The sequence below is a fragment of the Pinus tabuliformis genome, chromosome J (genome assembly GCF_031772625.1).
Source record: "Pinus tabuliformis cultivar Carrire ecotype Pingquan chromosome J, CPIR1, whole genome shotgun sequence".
Taxonomy (NCBI): Eukaryota; Viridiplantae; Streptophyta; class Pinopsida; order Pinales; family Pinaceae; genus Pinus; species Pinus tabuliformis.
This window is the reverse complement of record NC_142295.1, coordinates 249,133,167-249,156,116: the sequence shown is the minus strand read 5'-3', so window position 1 is coordinate 249,156,116 and position 22,950 is coordinate 249,133,167. Positions and strand designations below refer to the sequence as shown.

The following is a 22,950-nucleotide window of genomic DNA, read 5'->3' as shown; positions in this document are numbered from 1 at the left end:
AGTAATTAAACATATTATACAATATAAAAATTAAATAAATACTCTAACATGTACCCCAATTCTTTAACTTTGAGATTTAGAGAGGCAGATTGAGAAAATCCTCTGCTACTGAAATGAGGTTAAGGGAACTCTTTTCACTCCCAGCAGCACAATTCAATGAATTCTCTCCTTGGATGATTATCTACAGTTGGGATTGGCTGAACTCTTTAAAAATAACCTTCAAGGAGTACAATTTAACGACTTCTGTCCACTGGAAGATTATTTAGTCATCTGGAAGCTGTCTTTCACCTCCCGAGTAGGGGAACTGACGAACTGCAAACAGTGTAGGAGGTTTAGAACAACTGGTGAATCTTAAAATCAAGAATTCAAAGTTTGCGGAGCACACATATCATGATTTACCTCAAACAACAGTAGGTGGGTCGTTGCATGAACCCGAGAATATCCATACTCAGAAATACGGACCAAACTCCAGCTACTAGGCTGCAGTAGGATACATTAATCAGTAGGATACATTAATTAGATATATCACATTAGTATTGTTTTTGAAGAATTTTTCGGCGAAAATTACATGGAAAATTTTTTGTCTACGCGTTTCGAACCAAGTCAAGACAAGTTGAATGAGCAGATCTGGCTATGAAATTTAAATAGATAGGGCAGAATATCCACTGACTCAGATTACTCGATAAGGTAACAGCTAAAAAGACAACAGATAAATTTGACCTCATCACAGCTAGCCGTTATGAGGTCAAATTTAGCTGTTGTCTTTTTAACTGTTACCTTATCCAGTAATCTGAGTCAGTGGATAATCTGCCCTAGCTATTTAAAGTGCATAGCCAGATCTGCTCATTCAACTTGACGATGAACCACACTGGTTGGTTCGAAACGCGTTGACAAAAAATTTTCCATGTGATTTTCGCCAAAAAATTCTTCAAAAATTTGATATGGATCACAGAAGTCTCAATTCAATAATTAATATTGTTATTTGCATTTGTGTGATTGAGTTTCATTACGATTACTCACGTTCTTCACAAATTTATCAAGACTAAATCCTCCCATCCCTATGACTGCGTGCACTGGTGCGCTGTAATTTGCACTGTTGTAACTATCTACGCCATTAACGTCTTTTGTAGGAAGCGATCTGCAGATCTTCTGAAACACAGCGCAGGTACGTTCATAGTTGTGAACATGGCCCCAGAAAACCAAGTCGACCTGCCAGAATTCAAAGTCACGCATTTAATTTTTCTTAAAAGTGTTGGAATGTTAATTCCAACTGCAGGCGGACAGGGTCAGCAATGGCAGCGGACTCAGCAGCCGTATATAACCCCAAAACCACCGCATTGAAACCACAAAACTGCCCAGACCATATCGGCATATCGGCAAGTCGGCATATCGGCAAGTTGAAGCATAGGAGGCAGGCAGTGGCAGCGATATAAAATATCGCCGACGAGCGATCGCCGATATCGCATCGGCAAAGTCAAAGTGAAGGAGTTATAAAGGAGCTTTTGTGTTTGCGATAAGCGATCGCCGATATCGCATCGGCACATCGCTATCGGCAATGTCATAGAGTCAGGGTCTTTGACATGAGAAAAGTTGCGATGCGATGCAAATAAAGTCAATGGTTAAAGTACAGGTCAGCAGCTAATAAATTTGACGTGAAGTAAAAGTTCCTTTACCGCCAGTAAATGTCAGTAAAACAGTAAATGCAATTTACTGTGGTTGGTAAGTTTTGGTGAAGTTTTTAATTTCATTTAAGCGGGAGTATGGGCACAAGTAAAAGCTGGTAAAAGCATTTAATTTTTATTATTTCTTTTACGGAAGCATGGGAAGTGAAAATGTGAAGTATGTTTTTGTTGTTGTCATATATATGTAATATTTTTGTGTATTGAAGAATATATAGAGTGGTAAGTGAAGAACGCAGCAGCGCGTATGAAAATATACACAGCAGTGTAAATGAACTTTGTTGCACAGCAGTGCATAAAATCAGTTGCTCATTGTAATGAGAAGGGTGTAGTGTGAGAGAGGATAATGCACAACAGTGCTATCCGTGAAGAACAAGAGAGCAGCATGCCTTTTGTTGATTGGTGGTGAAGCTCGCGGCAGCGAAAGAACAAGGAAGATGCACAGCAGTGCATAGAATAGTGTTGATTTTTAATGTATTGGATTTGCATTGAAATGCAAAAGAAAAGAGCGCTCAGGTATTTTGAAATTGTGAATGTAATGTAAAGTTTACTGCATATGTAAAAGTTTGTTTTACAGCAGTAATGTGAAAAGGGGTTTCACTGCAGTAAACCCAGCACAGTAATATCTCAAGTGAAAACAGAGTTTTTGCTGAATGTAAGTTTTCTTTGAAAATCCCTCTGAGTGAAAGAGGATGAAGTTTGTATCAGGCTTTGTATTTTAATCAATAGAAATATTTTTATGGCTGTGTAATACTCTGTTATAAGTAGATTTGTCTTAAAAGCTTCCCTGTGCACAAAGGTCCTGGAACAAAGGAAACAGAGCATTGCCTCTGTGTGTTTATATGTTTGGTTTTGGTATTTACCCATTTAAAAGAAAAATACCCAACAGTGGTATCAGAGCTAGTCCAGGCTCTTTGATGGTGACAGAGCTGGTTCAGGCTCTTTAAAAGTGTCAAAGAAGCTGAAGGAAGGTGTGGTTGCAGCACAGAAAGCTTCTCCAGCAGTGTGAAGTTTCAGCCAAAGGGATTCAGGTATTTCTCAAGTTTTTGAGTTATTATTGAAGGAACAGTCAGTGATTTAAAAAACACAGTCAAGTATTTGAAGCCCAGATAAGAATGGCAAGGTCAAAGAAGAAAGCCTCCAGGCCTGTTAAAAATGTGTCTCCCCCCTCTACTAAACTAGAAGGCAATCCATTAGAATACATTTTATTTGAAACCCCAAAGCTTGATGGAAACTTTGATGTATGGGAAATAATGATGAGGGCTTTCCTAATGTCTGAGGGGATTGAAGTCTGGGAGTCAGTGATTGATGACAGCAAGATGGATAAAGAATCCATGGAGTATGATGCACAAGCAGTAAAACTAATCTTGGATGGACTCCCTGATTCTGTGAAGAAGAATCTAGGAAAATATTCATCAGCAAAGGATATATGGGACAGACTGCATGACCTTCATGCAAAGGGAGCACTGACCATGAAAATGAGTCAAGAAGAAAGTCATGAACCCATTATAGAAGCTGAAAGTGAGAAGGTTGACCTCATCAAGCTTCAAGTAAGAGAAAGGGATGAAGAGCTTGCCAAGCTCAAGAAGGAGCTTGATCAATGCAAGAGGAAACATCATGAAGAAGTCATGTCTATGACAAATCAGCTGAATAGTGCAAAAAAGCAGGCAGATGCCTTGACAAGTCAACTTGAACAAAGGCACATGAGAGTGAGTAAGCTTGTAGAAGAGATTGGACAGTACAAGGTAGAGGTCTCCTCCCTTAAGTCCGAACTACAAGAAGCCAGGAAGCAGGCACAAGGAGCTGAAAAGAAAATGGAGAGCAGCCAAGCAAAAGATGAAGAAATCTCCAAGATGAAGACAGATATTATCTCCTTCAAAATAGTAGCAGCTGAAGCTACTCGTAGCAAGGAAGAAACAGAGGGACAACTAGCAAAGAGAAATGATGTATGTGAAAAGTTAGAAGAAGAGATTGTCCTCCTCAGGAAAAAGGTTGAAGGGATGAACAAAATCATGAAGAGCTCTCAAGCTCTGGATGACATGCTCAGCTATCATAGATCTCCATTTGATAAATCAGGACTTGGGTATGTAGGTGAACCCTCAAACAAGGATGAGGATGCTTTAAGCAAAGAAGATGTGAAGAAGCCAGAAAGAGATGGTGATGCTCCTAGTTCCAGCAAAGGCAAGGAGAAAAATGAAGGCTGCAATAGAAGAAATCCTGCTCCAAGAAGAGAACCAGCTCCAAGAAGAAATGTAGCTGATGTCAAAGAGGCAAGATGCAATGGTCATCATCAAGGGATCTCAAGGCAGCAAGGCTTCAGAAGTGCATCAAGGAAATCTCCATCTCCCAGGTACCAAAGTTCATTTTATGGTTATTGTTATGCTTGCTCAAACTTTGGTCATATGGCAAAAGACTGTAGAGCATTTCATGGAGATAGATGTTGTGGTCTCCGACAATCTCCAAGAAATAATTTCACAAGAAGAAATCATGAATCTTTATTCATGAAGAATGTTGAATGTTTCAAGTGTCATAACATTGGGCATATGACACGAGACTGTAACTTAACATGGGATCTTACACAAGCTAGACCCATGCAAAAGAAGAAAGTTACACAAGTATGGAGAAGGAAGGAAAGGCAATCTGAAAACCCCTTGAACTCCCCAGTGGATCTAAATTTATTCTGAGAAAACTTGCCAAAAGAAGACAAGCATACATTAAAGGGGAGCTTGAATTTTTGTTGTTTGCTGAACTGTATTAACAGTCATTTGTTGATGGAGGATGTATTGCAGCGCAGCAGTTGCAAATGAAATCCTTATTAATCCCTCTGAAAGGTAATATGCAGCAGTGATGAAATCAGCAATGTTTTTGCTTTGTGTTTGTACAATATGCACAGAAATGCATAAACAAGAAAAGATGGCAGCGCTGAAATGTAAAGAGCAGCAGTGCAATAAGAAAAGTATGCAAAGCAAGGAAACCCTCACAGCAGTGGGAAGATAGAACATAAATCAGCAGTTTGGAAATTTTTTTTGAGCACATGGATTAGAATGAACAGCAGTTTGAAATGTTTTTGTGGTGCACATGCATTGAAATGCATAGCAATGGAAGGTAGTTTCCTTCTATGTAATGTGAGAGAACATACTCATAGCAGAGTGAGTGTAATGCACAGTAGATGAAATGTTTTGTATTGGGGATGAAAATGCAGAGCAGTGAGAAGAAAATGAGAAGGCAAAACACAGCAGAGCGTAAATGCCCAGTGGCTGAGAATGCAATGAAATTTCTCACACAGCAGTAAAACAAATGTAATGTTTTTCTTCATATGCAATGCAGCATGCAAAGAAATGCGTAAAGAAAAACAAGGACAGCAGATTTTTAATGCACACTCGATGTATAAGAATGTGTGTGGCAGCAGAAAGCCAAAGGAATTGCACAACAGTGTATTGTGTAAAAAAAATGAAGACTAAGATTGTGTTAAGCAAGGGTGCATGAGAAAAGGCAGCAGCCTATGTTTTTTTTGTGGAGAATGAAGTGCCAAGAGTATGGACACAGCAGTATGATGAAACAAAAGGGCAGCGACAGTGCAAATTGCAGAGGCAATGCAGCAGCAAGTTATGGACAGCAACATGATGACAAGAAGGAGAAGCACACAACAATGCAAATGTGAAAAATGCAGCAGCAAGAAGTTATGGACAGCAGCATGATGGCAAGAAGGAGAGGCACACAACAATGCAAATAAGAAAATGCAGCAGCAAGAAGTTTTGAACAACAGCACATGCAAAAGAAATTTTCCTTACAGCAGTAAAGGTAAATGTAATGAATTTGTTATTCATTAAGTTGAAATGCAATATATGCAACAACAGTGAGTGTAAGAAATGTTTACACACAACAGTGTAAATTTGTAAATTGGGACAGCGTAATTGTTCCAAGAAAGACAGAGTATTTTGTCTTTGAAAAGTGCAGAAGCAGTGCAAGTGTATACACAGCAGTGTGGGGTAGATGCAGCAAAGAAGATGGCACAACAGTGCAGCAGAGAATATGCAGCAGCATAAAAGAACATCGTAATGAGTTTGCACACACAGCAGTGCAATGATTGTTTGTTTTGGAACTGCATTTGAAGCAGTCATTTGGTGAAACCCTCTATTGAAGAGGAAGGTGCTTTTAAGCACATTGTCATTAGTGAATCCCTCAGTCAAGAGGAAGATGCTCTCGCTGTGTTTTGGAGCAGCAATGCATTCTACAGGCGTGTTTCAGCAACTGTCTGCCAGATGCTGAAACACGTGTTTCAGCAACAGCCTGTGTGGATGAAACTGTAATTTTCTGAGATAACAGAAATTGGTTGTGGAACTGAAGCGTTCCTTGGTGAATCCCTCTGTTGAGAGGAAGATGCTTTTCAGCATAGTTTGGTAGATCCCTCTGTCATGAGGAAGGTGCTCTTAAGCACAGTCACTTGGTGAATCCCTCTATGTGAGGAAGTGCTTGGGTAAGATTGAATGCCCAGCAGTTGAAATTAAAGGGGAGTGTTGGAATGTTAATTCCAACTGCAGGCGGACAGGGTCAGCAATGGCAGCGGACTCAGCAGCCGTATATAACCCCAAAACCACCGCATTGAAACCACAAAACTGCCCAGACCATATCGGCATATCGGCAAGTCGGCATATCGGCAAGTTGAAGCATAGGAGGCAGGCAGTGGCAGCGATATAAAATATCGCCGACGAGCAATCGCCGATATCGCATCGGCAAAGTCAAAGTGAAGGAGTTATAAAGGAGCTTTTGTGTTTGCGATAAGCGATCGCCGATATCGCATCGGCACATCGCTATCGGCAATGTCATAGAGTCGGGGTCTTTGACATGAGAAAAGTTGCGATGCGATGCAAATAAAGTCAATGGTTAAAGTACAGGTCAGCAGCTAATAAATTTGACGTGAAGTAAAAGTTCCTTTACCGCCAGTAAATGTCAGTAAAACAGTAAATGCAATTTACTGTGGTTGGTAAGTTTTGGTGAAGTTTTTAATTTCATTTAAGCGGGAGTATGGGCACAAGTAAAAGCTGGTAAAAGCATTTAATTTTTATTATTTCTTTTACGGAAGCATGGGAAGTGAAAATGTGAAGTATGTTTTTGTTGTTGTCATATATATGTAATATTTTTGTGTATTGAAGAAAAAATAGAGTGGTAAGTGAAGAACGCAGCAGCGCGTATGAAAATATACACAGCAGTGTAAATGAACTTTGTTGCACAGCAGTGCATAAAATCAGTTGCTCATTGTAATGAGAAGGGTGTAGTGTGAGAGAGGATAATGCACAACAGTGCTATCCGTGAAGAACAAGAGAGCAGCATGCCTTTTGTTGATTGGTGGTGAAGCTCGCGGCAGCGAAAGAACAAGGAAGATGCACAGTAGTGCATAGAATAGTGTTGATTTTTAATGTATTGGATTTGCATTGAAATGCAAAAGAAAAGAGCGCTCAGGTATTTTGAAATTGTGAATGTAATGTAAAGTTTACTGCATAGGTAAAAGTTTGTTTTACAGCAGTAATGTGAAAAGGGGTTTCACTGCAGTAAACCCAGCACAGTAATATCTCAAGTGAAAACAGAGTTTTTGCTGAATGTAAGTTTTCTTTGAAAATCCCTCTGAGTGAAAGAGGATGAAGTTTGTATCAGACTTTGTATTTTAATCAATAGAAATATTTTTATGGCTGTGTAATACTCTGTTATAAGTAGATTTGTCTTAAAAGCTTCCCTGTGCACAAAGGTCCTGGAACAAAGGAAACAGAGCATTGCCTCTGTGTATTTATATGCTGAATGTAAGTTTTCTTTGAAAATCCCTCTGAGTGAAAGAGGATGAAGTTTGTATCAGACTTTGTATTTTAATCAATAGAAATATTTTTATGGCTGTGTAATACTCTGTTATAAGTAGATTTGTCTTAAAAGCTTCCCTGTGCACAAAGGTCCTGGAACAAAGGAAACAGAGCATTGCCTCTGTGTATTTATATGTTTGGTTTTGGTATTTACCCATTTAAAAGAAAAATACCCAACAAAAAGCATGTCATTTGGTTTAAAGAAATATCTTTGCAATTTTACCTGGTAATCCAGGAGAAGTGGTTCAATGGCTGGAGCAAATTCAGCGTCTATGCTTGGTAAGATGAGTTCTAAAATACCATCATCCACAGAAGAATACATAGGCCGATGGCTGTTGGAATTTAATGTAAAATTTCATTATTGTTAGAATGAGTTAATTAAAATTCCTTACATAGTTTTTTTAAATATATATTTTATGAAGAGATTGTATTCTGGCTATATTGAAGTTAAATAAGCGAAATAAGAATACCTACCCTGTAAAAATAAGCCAAGGGGTTTGTTTACGGTCCACAGAAGTCAAATCCTTTCTGATCCATTCATACTGCGGAAGGAGCTTCTCATATTCAGATAAAATTTCGGAACTTCTCATGTTCGAGAGAAAAAAAAAAGACCATGATGAAATTGAAATGAAAGATTTGCAATACCTGCTCACTATCTTGTGACCAATCATGCTCGGTGGACATTACAGTGAAGTGCACGGGTCCTTGATTGATTGAGTACCATGGCTTGTCCTCTGCAGTTGTTGGCATCGGAAAATATTTCTCATAAGGAACACCGCATTCTCCACCAGAATCTCTACTTTGCTCGTACTTTGATCCGCTGTTGGGATAATCTCTGCAATTTGCGTTTTTGTATCAACGGGCCTTAGAAGATATGATCAATGTTGAAGATTTAATGGAGAGAAAGGAACTTGTAGAAATGCGTCATAATTTCTTATCTTTCATGGTTACCAATGGCGGTCATGTAGGATAGGCGGGAAGCGATTGGGGTGATGAGTTGGAGGAAGAAATCCCACTCAACGAGAAACCCTGTGGCGTAGCTAATATCTCCGATATGGAACACCGAGTCCAACTTACCCGATGACACTTCCTCTGTCATGGCGTCGATAACTCCGAGGGCCCCTGGCTGCCAATAATTATTCTCAGCTTACTGCTTTCTATTTTCCTCTTGCAATTTTAATTGTCAATGGAAACAATTTGTATTACCAGAAACGAGAACAAAAATTGAAACGGACCCAGGAACGTTCGGTACTAAAAGTGGTAATTAAGAAAACCACACAGGCTCTTTATCACGCGATCTTTTTTCCTTTAATTAATTTTTTTTATGCAGATTAAATCCATAGTCTTAGTAGCACAATCAGTTACTAAAAAGAGTTTTTTTTTTAGTAAAGGTCGTTTGTGTTCAAATTTTACGGGGTGGCTAAGAGCATGAGAGATTAAACCTGTATTTTGAAAGAAAATATCTAACTTCAAAATAGAATATCCATAGTATGTTTTACAATTAATTAAAAACATCTGACTTTAAAAAAAAATATCCACAAGATATTTCACATTTAATTCATATATTAATTTTTTTAATAATAATAATAAGTGTAAGTATAATCTAATTAATTTTTTTATTTTTTTATATGTGTTTTTTTTTACAATAACGGTTATAGGATTTCATTAATTGATTGGCTAAAAGCCACAAATTTGGTTACAAAAGGAGAAGCAGATTTCTGTATAACTTTCCAATAAGAGGAATATAACGCCTACTCTAATCATGTTCCTTTTCTTACATTTAATATAGTGCACTTCTGCTGCTAATTTCCCGAGCTGAAAGATACAAACAACCTGTTGCAAAAGAATGCAATAAAACATGGCTCTTTAGGGGATTGGTTCCCAAAGGGTTTCCTTATCTCTAAGAATAGTACTGGTAGCTAAATGGACTGCCTTGTTTGCCTCAATGTCTGCTTCTTTGTTATTGGTTCTCAAAACATGAAAATATTTCAGATTTAGGGACTTTGCCATGCCTTTGAACCTTGTAATTATCCTTGCTAACTGCAGGTCAGCTGGATTAGAATTGGTCGCCACTGCTTTGATGATAACCTAGCAATCCCCAAAGACATTTGCCTCTTCCAGGCCTAGCACTGTGAGGAGTTTGATTCCTTGAAAGAGGGCCATCGCTTCAGTGTGTATGCTTGAGGAATGGCCTAATCCCCAAGCAAATCTGTGCGAAGATGCGTCATCTGGGTTTATGATGAGCCCTCCAGCTCCAGCAATTCCTGGATTCCCTTTGGCTACCCCATCAAGGAAGAGAGAGCGAATTGATTGATTGGACAACCAGGAATGGAACTCTTTTTCTTTTTCCCTGATTTGCCATTCTTTGAGGGTTGGCAGAGAGCTGTTCGATTTTTGAAACTTGAAATTGAGGGTAGTACCCAAATCTATGTCCTGCTGGCTTAGATTTGAGTCATCTCCTTTGTCTTCTAGCCACTCAACTAGTTGGGTTTTCACTGAGTTTGCAACTATTATGTAGTCCTGTTCCTTATTCCTGAATATCCTTCTGTTCCTTTCCAGCCAAACTTGCCAGCTAATGCATTTTGGCAAAGCACTCCACGCTGTCCTGATTGTTTTATTTTTTGGGACTGAGCCTGGATATCTGGCCATCCAGCCCGCGAACAGATCCGAAACTGAGGAGGGGAAGATGAACTTGTAATTCCAGGAAACAAGAAGCTCCTGCCATATAGAAGCTGTGAACTTGCACTCGATCATGAGATGGAAGGCGGATTCTGAGTTTTCCTTGCACAACGTGCATCTAGAAGGCCCATAGAAGCCCCGTTTCTAAAGCCTGTCTTCAGTGAGAATCTTTTGGTGGCAGAGAAGCCAACATAAGTGATCAACTTTAGGAATAGAAGGAATTTTCCATATGCCTATCCAGGGGGTAGGGTTGGGAGGCATGTAGGGTCGCTCTAGACACTTAACGTATCCCTAAGATACCATGTAGCCAACCCGATTTGTGCCCCAACCTCTCACATCCTGCCTGCGCGCATGAATAGGAGCTAGCCCGTGCATCTTCGTGGTGAGCGTTACCAGCTCTGATTGCAAGTCGGGAGGCACTGAAATCTGTTTCTAGACCGTCCAAGCATCGTCCTTCCAGTTCGAGAGGTCCCACAGTGTGTTGATGCTAGCTTCTGACATCCAACGTTTCAGCTTTGTCATGTCTCTCGATTTTGCCAGCGGAGGTCTATTCAGGATACTGTCATTCCACAGGTGGATACGTTTTCCATTTCCTGGTATCTAGAAGGAGTGATTTCTTGTCAACAGACCAATTCTATTGATGAACATGCTAAAAAGAGTTCTGAGTCGATTTTTGGGCTGATCCAGGCATCCTAGTCTCATTCCTCTGAAGTATTTCCTCCACAGTGCAACTTGTACCCAACATGGATTGGGAGCTATTATTTTCCAAATCAATTTGGCTCCCATGGCAAGGTTTTGAGCACTAAGATCTTTGAAGTTCAGTCCTCCCTCCTGTATTGGTCTGGTGATTGTTTCCCAATTGACTAGTGAAATTCTCTTCTCGTTTTGTTTGCCTCCTTTCCAGAAGAACTGTCTGATTTGCTCCTCCATCTTTTTGATGATTTCCTCAAATGCCAGGAGAACAGAGAATTTGAACAATGGAAGGTTGTTGAGCACTGCTTTAATGAGGATTGATTTTCCGGCAATGTTGAGCCAAGAGGAACCCCAATCTTTCATTTTTGTTTTGAATTTGTCTAGCTGAGGATACCAATCTTTGCTCAAGGCCCTCTTGTTGAAGATAGGTAGACCAAGATATTTAAATGAGGACCAAGAGGTTGAGGTTACAAATCCGAGGCATCTGGAAATGGAGCTAGCTGTTGAAGCATGAATATTCCAACAGTAGATGTGGCATTTTCCATTGTTTAATACACTGCCTGAGACCTTACAGTAGTCTTCCAGAACTTCTTTGAATTTAATAGTTGAATGAAGAGAAGCAGCCCCCAGCAGTAATGTATCATCAGCGAAGAGGGCATGGTTGATGCTTTTTACCCCTCTTGCAATGCTCAGACCAACGATGTCTTGATCTTGCTGCTTTTTATCTAGGTAAAAGCTGAGGACAGAGGCCTGAAGGACGAAAAGGAGGGGTGAAAGGGGACACCCCTGCCTCAGCCCTCTAAAGGCTTTGAAAAAATCGGCAGCCCTACCGTTCACCAGGGGAGCAATCCAAGGCTCCGAAATACATGCTTTGATCCACTTGATGAAATTTTGACTGAACCCCAGTTTTTGCAACACATCAAACAAAAACCTATGTCTAACACGATCAAAAGCATTTGCTAGATCTAATTTAATAACCATACCTTTTTCCTTTCGGTGTAGGCTAGAACGAATCGCTTCTTGAACCAGAACGAAGTTGTCCATCAGCTGCCTGCCATGAATAAATCCACCTTGATTTTCCGGAATGATTTTGGGGAGAATTCTTTTCAACCTGTTAGCTATCACTTTGTACCCAATATTGCATAAGGAGATTGAGCGAAATCTGCTGAAAGAGTTTGCTCCTTTCTCTTTGGGAATGAGGGCGAGAAAGGCTGAATTTGTGTAGCCTCCTATCTTCTGACAATCTTGGGACTTCTGAATCATTTTGAAGAACTCCTTCTCAACAATCTACCAACTGGTATGAAGAAATCTAGGCGTAAAACTGTCGAGTCCTGGAGCTTTGTTGGGATCCATTGTGAAAACGACCTCCTTGACTTCCTTTTGCGTGATTTTGATTTCAAGTACCTGGTTCATCTTGGAGGTGATAAGACTGGGGACAGCGTCCAGCAAAATGTCATTTTTCCCAGCTCCTAGATCTTCCCTATACAGCTTCTCAAAGTGTTTTGTGGCTGCCTTTTTTATGCTTGCAAAGTCCTTCAGTATGCAATTGTCTTCTTTTATTTCAGTGATGGAATTGCGGCCTTCCTTGGCTTGGGCTTGTTTATGGAAAAAGGAGGAGTTTCTATCACCAGATTTGAGCCAAAGACTTCTGAACTTGAGCCTCCAATACTCTTCTTCTGCCAGACAGGCCTTATGGAAACTTTGTTGAAGCTTGGCCTCCTTATCCAACTCGTCCTTAGTGATTTCAGCTACTTCAAGATGTAGATGTTGACTTTCTAGAGCGATTAGTATTTTTTTCCTTTCCGTAGCATGGTTGGGTAGGGTCTTAGCCCAATTTTTTAGCATGGTTTTAACCCTTCTGAGTTTTTTCCTCCCAAACAAAAAAAGCTGATCCCTTGACTGGATCTTTCTAGCAGTCTCTGACCTTTTCCATGAAATCTGACTCTTTGGTCCAGAGAGAGCTGAATATGAAAGGAATAGGCCCCAGATCCTTGGGGGACAGCAGCTCTAGACTAATAGGCTTGTGATCTGAAATGCTGCTGTGAAGAATGTGCATTTTGGCTTCTAGTCCAAGAAGTAGAAAGGAGCTTTGCACCAAAAATCTGTCAAGTCTTGCCGCTATGTAACCCGGGCCGACTCTCTTATTTGACCACGTGAACTTGCCAGTAGTCGGCTTAATGTCTATCAGATCCCAATCTTGCATGAGATCTTCTGCTAATTCTCTTGCCGGATCCCTGACAATACTGCCTCCTCTTTTTTCTGACGAGAGGAGGGTGAGGTTGAGGTCTCCGACTATGATTATATTCTCCAGATTCTCTAGATCTGCCAAGTTTTTGATGGAGTCCCAGCATAATTTTTTCTCACCTGCATTGTTAGGAGCATATACATTGAACAGGCAAATAATTTCCTTAGATTCTAAGTGCTGCATTTTTAACAAAATCCAATGAGTGTTTAGGGATTCAGAGATTAATGAGAACTTATTTGGATTCCAGAGCGACCCAAGTCCTCCCGATGCTCCACGGGCAGAGGTTGCTTGCGCTCTGTCTTTTTTCCAAATTTTTTTGCTTTCCTGGAGGAAGGTTGAATCCTCCAATTTAGTCTGCTGGATTAGAAGAATGTCTGGGGATTCCAGTCTTATTAAACTATTCATTGCTTCTTCATTAGCTTTAGTGCCCATTCCCCTACAATTCTAGGAGACTATCTTCATTATTTACTTTTTCTGTGATGAGCTCCTTTGGAGCTCTGGGTTTGGATCCTCTTCATCTTCGGGGTTTTTGCTAGGAGTTTCTCTAGCATTGGCTGGCTGCCCTGGAGCTTGTCCTTGTAAGTTTCTTGGTCTCTTTTTTCCTTTGCTGACATGCGCCCTCTTGTAGATCTTCTAGGGGTAGACTGTGATTCGCCTATTTCCCCTTCTTCCTCCGATTCCTCGGATTCTTGGGTTTCCTCTTCTTCTTCTGACATCCTCCCTTTGGATCTTTCTGGTACACTTTTGGATTTAGATGGAGAGATCTCCTTCGGGACTTCTGTCTCCTGCGTGTTCATGATTTCTGATCCAAGGATCTCAAATTTATTTCCTTGGCTTTCCATGGATGGTTTCTGGGCAGGGCCCGCTTGGGGAGCTTTTGCAGTTGCATTAGCATTCTTCCTGTGTGAAGTTTTGGGTCGCTTTGCCTGATTCCATCCTTCTTCCTTCCCTTTTTCTTCTACCCCTTTGGACGGGCAGTCTCTGGCGAAGTGTCCGTAGACGTGACACTTCCGGCATTTGAACAGCAGCTGTTCATAGTCCAGTTTCTGTACATGCGTCCAAGGGCCTACAATTATTTTGATGGCTTCTGGTAGTCCAACCTCCAGATCTACCTCCACACAAATTCTGGCGCAATCACAGTGATCATTGCTGTTGGCCTTGTCTATAAATTTCCCAAGAGTGTTTCCTATATGTTTCAAAGAGTCCCAGTTCCAGCAGTGGACGGGAAGATTGGGGAGTCTTACCCACACCGGGACCGCTGAAGGCACATCCACCGCCGGATCAAAGTCTGGCGTCCATTTATTTAGATACAGGCCTTGAGGGCCCATGAAGTAGGGGCCATTCCTGAAGATGAGATCCTTGTCCTCTTTTTCAGAAAATTCAAATAAGAAATATCCTCTTTCGAGGAAGTAAGAGGTTACCTTGTTTTTTATCAGAGGAGCCCAGTTCCTAGCGACCCAGTTTTCCGTTGATTTCGGGGAAGGCCAAAGACCTGTAAACTGACCGACTAGAGCACGATTTGCCAGGGATAAGGCTACATGAATCGAACCTTCAGGCGGAAGGGCGATCTCGGGAATATCTTCTAGCTTGATCATGAACTTAGCAGCTTCCACGCATTTCTTCCTGGGGAGAGAGGCTGTTAGGCTCCTATACTACTAGTGTAACCCCTTATTGTTATTAGTATAACCCACTTATTATATTGATGTACCCATGTAGTGCCCATATTGTTACTATTGTGCCCCATAGAAGCCCACTATTGTTATTATTGTGCCCTTACATTATTATTGTTATGTCGGCTCTGATTATGTTATGACCCCTTAGACTCCTATATATAGAAAGGAGGTCTTTTCAATTGTATCATCCAAGAATTGTTCATTTATGTAATGTAAAGGAGGTTTCCCCCTCGAAGAGGCTGAATTCTAAGGCATTGATCTATCTTTTCTATCTTTTCTTGAGCTGGTTTCATAACATTTGGTATCAGAGCTTTGGATTCTAGGGTTTCGTTGCTCCAAACAGGTCATCATGGCATTTTCGATATAACTTTTTTTCTGTGACGTTTCACAAGTCGCAAAAAAACCCATTTGAGAAGAAATCGCGCTGAACCTTGGGTCTGAATTTCAAAGCTTTTTGCGCGATATTTGCGGAGATATGATCTGAGGAAGTTGGTCTTTTTCCAGACTCCTGAATAACATTCAAAATAGGTGACCTGGGGAAAATCGTCGTAACTTTCTCTCTAGGGATCGGATTGAAATTTCTTAAGAAGGTACAGAAAGAGGACGGACTGTAGTTTCTTGTATGCATTTTTCAGATCCAAAGGTTGAAATAATGACTCGTGGCACATCGTACAAGTTCACTCTACTGAACTAGTCTATAATCAGGTCATCTTGGGAGATTGTGCATAACTCTTTCTTGGAGAATCCAATTTGGATTAGACTTGTGGCATTAGAAAGAGTACATAGAGGGCTACTACAGGTCACAATTTCAAAACTTAAAGATCCGAAAGTACAGAGTTACAGTCGTTTCAAGGTAGAGCTCCTAAAATCAAGAAAAAGCAAGATGAGGAAGTTTGATGACAAGGATCCGGTAAATTGGATACTTCAGATGGAGCAATATTTTGATATACATGGTGTACAACTGTTACAAAAGGTATGTATTGCATCTTCATATTTAGAACCAGATCAATTCTTATGGTACAAAGGGCTTTGTTCTCGTAAACAACTTGTTACGTGGTCAATTTTCACGAAGGAAATGATAACACATTATGAGGATACAAAGAGCAACACCTTCTTTAGAGCAACACCACAAAAATTGGAAAGAGTAAAAGAGCTTTGTGACATAGTGGAAAGCAAAATTATGGAAACTAGGAAGTGTACCCTTCACAACTATAAAGATGGAAGTGTTGTTTCTCCTAGCCTTCCACAACCTACAAGGGTTACACCACAACAATTGGAAGAAAAAAGAGAAAAAGGGCTTTGTTACAATTGTGATAGCAAATGTACTAAAGGTCATAAGTGCGCTGAGAAGAAATTATTTTACATAGAATATGAAGAGGAGGAAGAAAAGGATCAAGAAACAACAAAAGAAGAAGATATACGCCAGGACCCCACCCCAGAGAAAGAAGAAATGAATCAGACCATATCTTGTAAAGCATTGGCAAGAATTACCACTCCTCAAACTCTCAAGATAAAAGGACATATCAAGAAGAAAAAGGTGCAAGAAGTGAAAGATCACATCAAGAAAGAAGAAATGAATCCAACCATATCTTGTAATTCATTTTTCGAAATTACCACTCCTCAAACTATCAAGATAGAAGGACATATAAAGAAGAAAAATGTTCAAGAAGTGAAAGATCACATCGAGCATCAAGAAATAAATCCGACCATATCTTGTAAAGAATTGGAAGAAATTACCACTCCTCAAACTCTAGAGATAGAAGGACATATCAAGAAGAAAAAGGTTCAAGCAGTGAAAGATCACATCGAGCATCAACAACAAGTTCTCTAACTTTTAAAGGATAATGCCACTTCGGTGCAAAATGAAATGAAACAATAGGCACCTAAAAAATGGCGACCTTACCGAATGGGAAGACTCTTCAAGGATGAGGATGTGGAAGCATTGTTTTGTGCTATTTATATTATCCAACCAGATTGGATAAATGAAGCAAGGGATGAATGGAAGAAGGACGAAGAAGTATGACCACTTATTCAAAAGTTGCAAAAGATCCCAATTCAAACAATATTGCCAGAAATTAAAGAGGAAGGAAAAATCATATTGGAACCTGGAGCAGTCACAGAAACAAGAACCCGACAGCTACAAAATCAATCAATTTCAGAGTATCTCATCAAGTGGAAAAACTTACCCGCTGAATATTCCACATGGGAGGACAAGAATTTTATACAAAAGCATCAAGAACTACTCAAGCGTTGAGGACAACACTTTTTGAAGGAGAGGGGCATGTTAGGCCCCTATACTACTAGTGTAACCCCTTATTGTTATTAGTATAATCCACTTATTATATTGATGTATCCATGTAGTGCCGATATTGTTACTATTGTGCCCCATAGAAGCCCACTATTGTTATTATTGTGCCCTTACATTATTATTGTTATGTCGGCTCTGATTATGTTATGACCCCTTAGACTCCTATATATAGAAAGGAGGTCTTTTCAATTGTATCATCCAAGAATTGTTCATTTATGTAATGTAAAGAAGGTTTCCCCTCGAAGAGGCTGAATTCTAAGGCGTTGATCTATCTTTTTTATCTTTTCTTGAGCTGGTTTCATAACAGAGGCCAGTAAGGATCTGAAGGCCTCAGCGGCGGAAGGCAGAGGAGGGGAGGAAGACCCCTGGGGGGGAGTCGGCTCCTCCATGAAGGGCCAGCAGGTCCAACCAGATCGGCCACAGCTTGAAGTGAAGCCCTCGGCGGACACGCCCGCAGGGATCAGAGTTCGCAGAGAGCGGGCGCGCTCGCAGTCTTCAGATCGCGCGGAATGCGGATCTCGCAGGTTGCAGAGCAGGGATGCAGTGGTATCAAACTCCTATATATATATATATATATATATATATATATATATATATATATGTTGATAATGTAAGATGTAACTATTATGTCTATCAATATTTATTAACCAATTTATATATTAATTCTTTTAATAATAATATGTATAATTTAATTAATTTTTATGTACAATGTAAGATGTATTATGATGTAACTATTTTAATGTCTAGCAATATTTATCAACTATTTAATTTATGTGGTTCCATTAATTTATTTTCTTCACAAATTAAATCTACACTATATTTCAAGTTATAATATTATTTGCTATTTGGTAATAAGTACAATGATTTTATAATTGTAATATGAAAATTTGAGTATGTAAGTTTTGACAATTGTTCATTTATTTTTTCTTTTTCTTTTGTATTCAGGCTTTTCTGATCCATAATGAATTAAGCAAGGTTTTTCGGTAGAAATCACATAAGGGAAATCTGGTCCTAAAGATGAACCACACTTCTTGGTTCGAAATGCGTCGGACAAACATTTATGTTATATGATTTCTATCAAAAGACTTTGCTTAATTGTTCATTTTGTTTGTTTATTTTTGGATATAAATTGGGTATGAATAGAAATGAGCAATATTTTAGGTAGATACTTTATCAATTAAGACTTTACTTAATTGTTCATTTTGTTTGTTTATTTTTGGATATAAATTGGGTATGAATAGAAATGGGTAATGTTTTAGGTAAATACTTTATCAATTATCTAGACAAAAAAGCAAGAAGGAAAGAGTGTTCACCTCAAATGTTGAATATTTCTATTTGTAAATATAATTTATATCCAAAAAAAAAATTAAAGTATTCGTAAATAATATAAACATAAATTAATATTGAAAATTTTATATATTAAAATTTAAAAATTAAATTTCTTTTACTAAAAATAAATTATTTTAATAAAATAAATTAATATTGAAAATTCTATATACTAAAATTTAAAAATTGATTTTTTTTATTATTACAAATATTATTTTATCAATTTAAATATGAGTATAGTTATAACCTTAAATAAATACTAAAATATTAATTTATAATAACTCTAATATAAAAGAAGAAAAAGAAATAAAACTTTAAAATTAAAAAGAAATGATAATAATATAGAAAAAAATTATACAAACAAAAATTTAAAGAAATGGAATATAAATAAATATTTATCTTTTCCAACTTTATTACCTAGTATAACAATAATGATATACTAAAAGATAATAGTTAATACAAGTATAAAGTTTAAATAAAATAAAATATATATATATATATATATATATATATATATATAATTTGTATCTTTTTTTTATAAATTTCTTTATTACCTAGTATAACAATAATGATATACTAAAAGATAATAGTTAATACAAGTATAAAGTTTAAATAAAATAAAATATATATATATATATATATATATATATATATATATAATTTGTATCTTTTTTTTATAAATTTATTTAACATTTAAATTGTGTTGTTTTTTTCCTGTGCGTTTTTGCTGGTTGATTTGGTCATTCATCTAATGGTTACTCTGCATCTGGTCTAAATGACCAATTTTTCTCAAGTACTCAATCACTCACCAAGAAACCAGAGACCGAGTACTTAAAAATGGCATTCGGGTTTTACCCAAAACACAGTTCAACATCAGAACACTGTGAACATAGAAGAAAATAGTTGATTCATCAAAATCTGAATTTAATAACTAATCATAAGTTTATGCCTAGAGTTTTGTTTGATCTTTTTTGTGATTAAGCAATTCTGGATTTTGACTCTTGATGCAGCTTAATCCAACTATGTCAAAACCCTAACGTCATACCTGAATGTAATGCTCATCAGATGAATCGCGGGGAGTCTTTCCCATGTCGCCGAATGCAAGAAATCGAACCTCGCTGGCCCCTGACGCAGGAGGGGTGGAGAAGCTCGCAACAGAACTCCAACCCACATTGTCACTGCAAAAGTTATATAGATATCAATGCTAGCCATGAATTAATAAACATTTCCCTAATACCAAATCAATGAAATCCTTTAGACTTATATTTAACAGTAACGTGCAAGTATTCTGGGTGCTTGCAGTACCTTCCATATCTGTAACTATATTTCTGAGAAGGCAGCAGCCCCGTCATTAGGGCTGTATGAATATACCCTGGATCGTGCCAGCCAAAATCCATTGCTGCGCTTGGAAGCAGATCATGACCTAGCAAAGCAATTAAATTTATGATTGAAATTTCACATCTGCTTTATAATGTATCCATAATTGACAGAATGGAACAAGAAATTCAAAGATTGGCAGAACATACTGCACATATCAGCTCGAGTGAACCTTGTCACAGTGGACATGGCCGATTTTCCAGCACCGTATTGCACAAATTGCGTGGTATTGCTCCCGCTGATCCATGTTACCTTCATCTGATTTCTCGAAAAGTAATTATAATCTTATACAGTTGATCAATAACAGATGTAAATGCCCTTAGTTCTAGAATCTGATCTTATACTTACGGATGAACCAGTAGAATCCACGCTGGACAGATGGGCATAGAGCGGCATGTCTGGGTTAGAAAACCTGAGAGCCTCTGATCTCCGAAGGATGCAGGGGTTTTCATAACCACCAGACAGCAATACAAACTCGATATCTGTTCGTATGTTGATGACTTGAAATATTATGGAACCATTGCAGGTCTTGGGTTCATGTTCGTCCCAGTCCTCTAGTAATTTACAGCTGCTTCTGTTTTTGGTGCATTCCCTATAGGAGGGATCGTTTTTCAGGAACTGAGACTGTAGTAAGTAATTCAAATCACAGAATGGATCATTAGACATTAATCTCAATCTTTCTGGAAACATTCAATATCAAATTTTACAGATTTGCCCAAATTTGAAAGTTTCTGTCATTTCCTAAAGCCAGGACGACTCTAGTCCAGAACTAACTGAAGCCTAAAGCTGGTTTTTCTTCATTCCCACAAGGAACGAATTTAACCTTGAGGCCGAATATCTAGAGCCTATTTATCTTCAAATAAATTTAAAATATTTTGAATTTATTTAGATTGTGGAGTTGAGAATATTTAGGAATTTCAATAATAGGATGATGAAATGAGGTTGAGGAATTGTTTTACTTTGTTTTTGCACATTCAATTCTGAAATATTAAATTATATGACTTTATAACCATTTCTTAACTTCATTTTAATTTAATTTTCCTTGAAATTTATATATTAAAATTATTTCTTTCCTAAATATATCAAGCTATACCAATTTATACCAGTGGAATGATTATCAATGATCCCAGTGCATATAAAATAAAGTAAATATATGAAAAATTAACAATTTATTAAAACCTCATTGAGTTGAGTTTTGTTTTGTTGTTTTTTTTCTCATCTTTATACATTCTTGTGCATTTACATACACTTGTAGGATGTCTCTTCTATCACTCAAAATAAAATTCATACAAGTTGAATATCTATCAATCATCTCGTTAAATATAAAATCAAAATAAATTTATAAAAAATGAACATTTATTAAAACCTCATTAAAATTTCATTAAGTTTATTTTTTTTTTTTAATTTATATATATATATATTTTGTGTTTACATATATTGGTGGGCACCATTACCAAATTGGAATTACCATATGAAAATTCAAATTTTTCCAATGCAGAAAAACATACTAATATATTTAAAAGAAATTAAATATATTTTTTAAAATTTGCCTAATCTACTTGTAATCTGAGTAAACGTGCTTATTACTTTGGCTTACTTTGCTGACTGCTCACTCTCCAGAGACAATCCATTGATATAATTTAATGTTAAGACAAAAGAGTAACCAGTTTTTTATTTCCCATTCTGAGCTTTAATGGCTCCGGCATATATCGTCTGTGTATCTTTAAACGAATCGAATTTTTAAGATAATTCGGCCTGATCGAAAGAATCGACGAATATTCGAATCTTTTTCGACAGATTCGGCCGACTTTGGTAACTGTGCTGGTGGGATGTCTCCTTTATCACTCAAAATAAATTACATTCTTAGGAAGCAAAAGAAATATTTGTGGGATGTTCCTTGTATGGTTGGGATGAATTAATGATTAAAAGTAGATATATTTTTTTATTTATTTTTTTAAAAACTATAAATACAAATTTAAAACATATCTATATATATATTATATATATAATTTGAATAAACTTAAAAGTTAAAAAGATAGTTTTTTTAAGTCATACTTTCAAATTTAAAGGGGTTAGAATATCATACTTTCAAATTTTAAAGGGGTTAGAATATCATACTTTCAAATTTAAAGGGGTTAGAATATTGTTGAATCCTGTACAAGTAATAACTAAAAATATATGTTTCTTCTTAAAAGTCATAAATTCAAATTCATAAAGATTAAAGTATATACAACTTTATAAGTTTTAACAATCAAATTGCTACACTAAATGAATCCCTTATCTATCCCAAAAACGAAGAATCTGATATATCAAATTTTTCCAAAAGGTTTCATAACACAGATATGAAATAAAAAGTGATATGGAATACCTTCACAGTGTAATGGCAGAGCAGAGAATGGAGCTTTATATCTCCAGTTTCCAAGTACATGTACAGTTTCAGTGGACAATCCTAAATGCTGTTACACACTATGGTTAGTTATCGATTGGCAATTTTTTCTATAAACACCCTACGTTCTGATGCAAGCCTAAACATAATTATGATTCCACATTTCTCATCAGAAAAATTGGGCATCGCAGTAACTTCGGCACCAGAATCAAATTCATTACACAGGCCAATGAAAACATTATGAAATAAACGAGATAGAGGAAAAACGAACTGTTAAAACACCGTACTTGCGGCTTGAAGGCGAAACTAAGGCAACCCAAATATCATCGGAGGGATTCGAGAGTCCATTTACAGTGACAGTAATGAATTCTTCATCCGGAAGGGGTCCTTGCGTGCTGAGATTCATCTGCAGGTCTGGATTCTGATCCGAACATTCTCGAAGATCCCTCCTATTAATACATCTGTAGCTAGGACTTGAAGTCTCGGATCGAACCGAGGGCCCGAAGGGTAATTATCTGAAGACGATCCATTGCAGTGGGAATCAAAACAAAGGAGGCCTGTCACAACAAAAATGAGAGTGACGAAGAAAATAGGATCAATTTGATTCATGAATTTCTGCATTCTGAAAGTCCTCATGGCTGGAACCTTCAGACTGGGCAAGAAGGTGAAGATGTTAGAAACTGCTATTAGAAACAGCAAAAGGCTCATTGCTTTTTAACGTTAAAGCAGTTTCTA

General features: G+C 37.8%; 1 pseudogene across 1 annotated transcript; it reads right to left on the bottom strand.

The window, feature by feature from the left end:
• Positions 1-219: 219 nt before the first annotated feature.
• Positions 220-22,726, bottom strand: LOC149226703 (nucleotide pyrophosphatase/phosphodiesterase-like; annotated as a pseudogene). The gene is made up of 13 exons (XR_016248301.1): positions 22,503-22,726; positions 22,198-22,285; positions 20,178-20,453; positions 19,979-20,087; positions 19,758-19,875; positions 19,498-19,630; positions 8,440-8,654; positions 8,174-8,363; positions 8,003-8,070; positions 7,752-7,860; positions 1,021-1,209; positions 400-480; positions 220-312 (listed from the first exon to the last, which is right to left on the bottom strand). The product of XR_016248301.1 is annotated as a nucleotide pyrophosphatase/phosphodiesterase-like (transcript).
• Between the last annotated feature and the right edge of the window lie 224 nt (positions 22,727-22,950).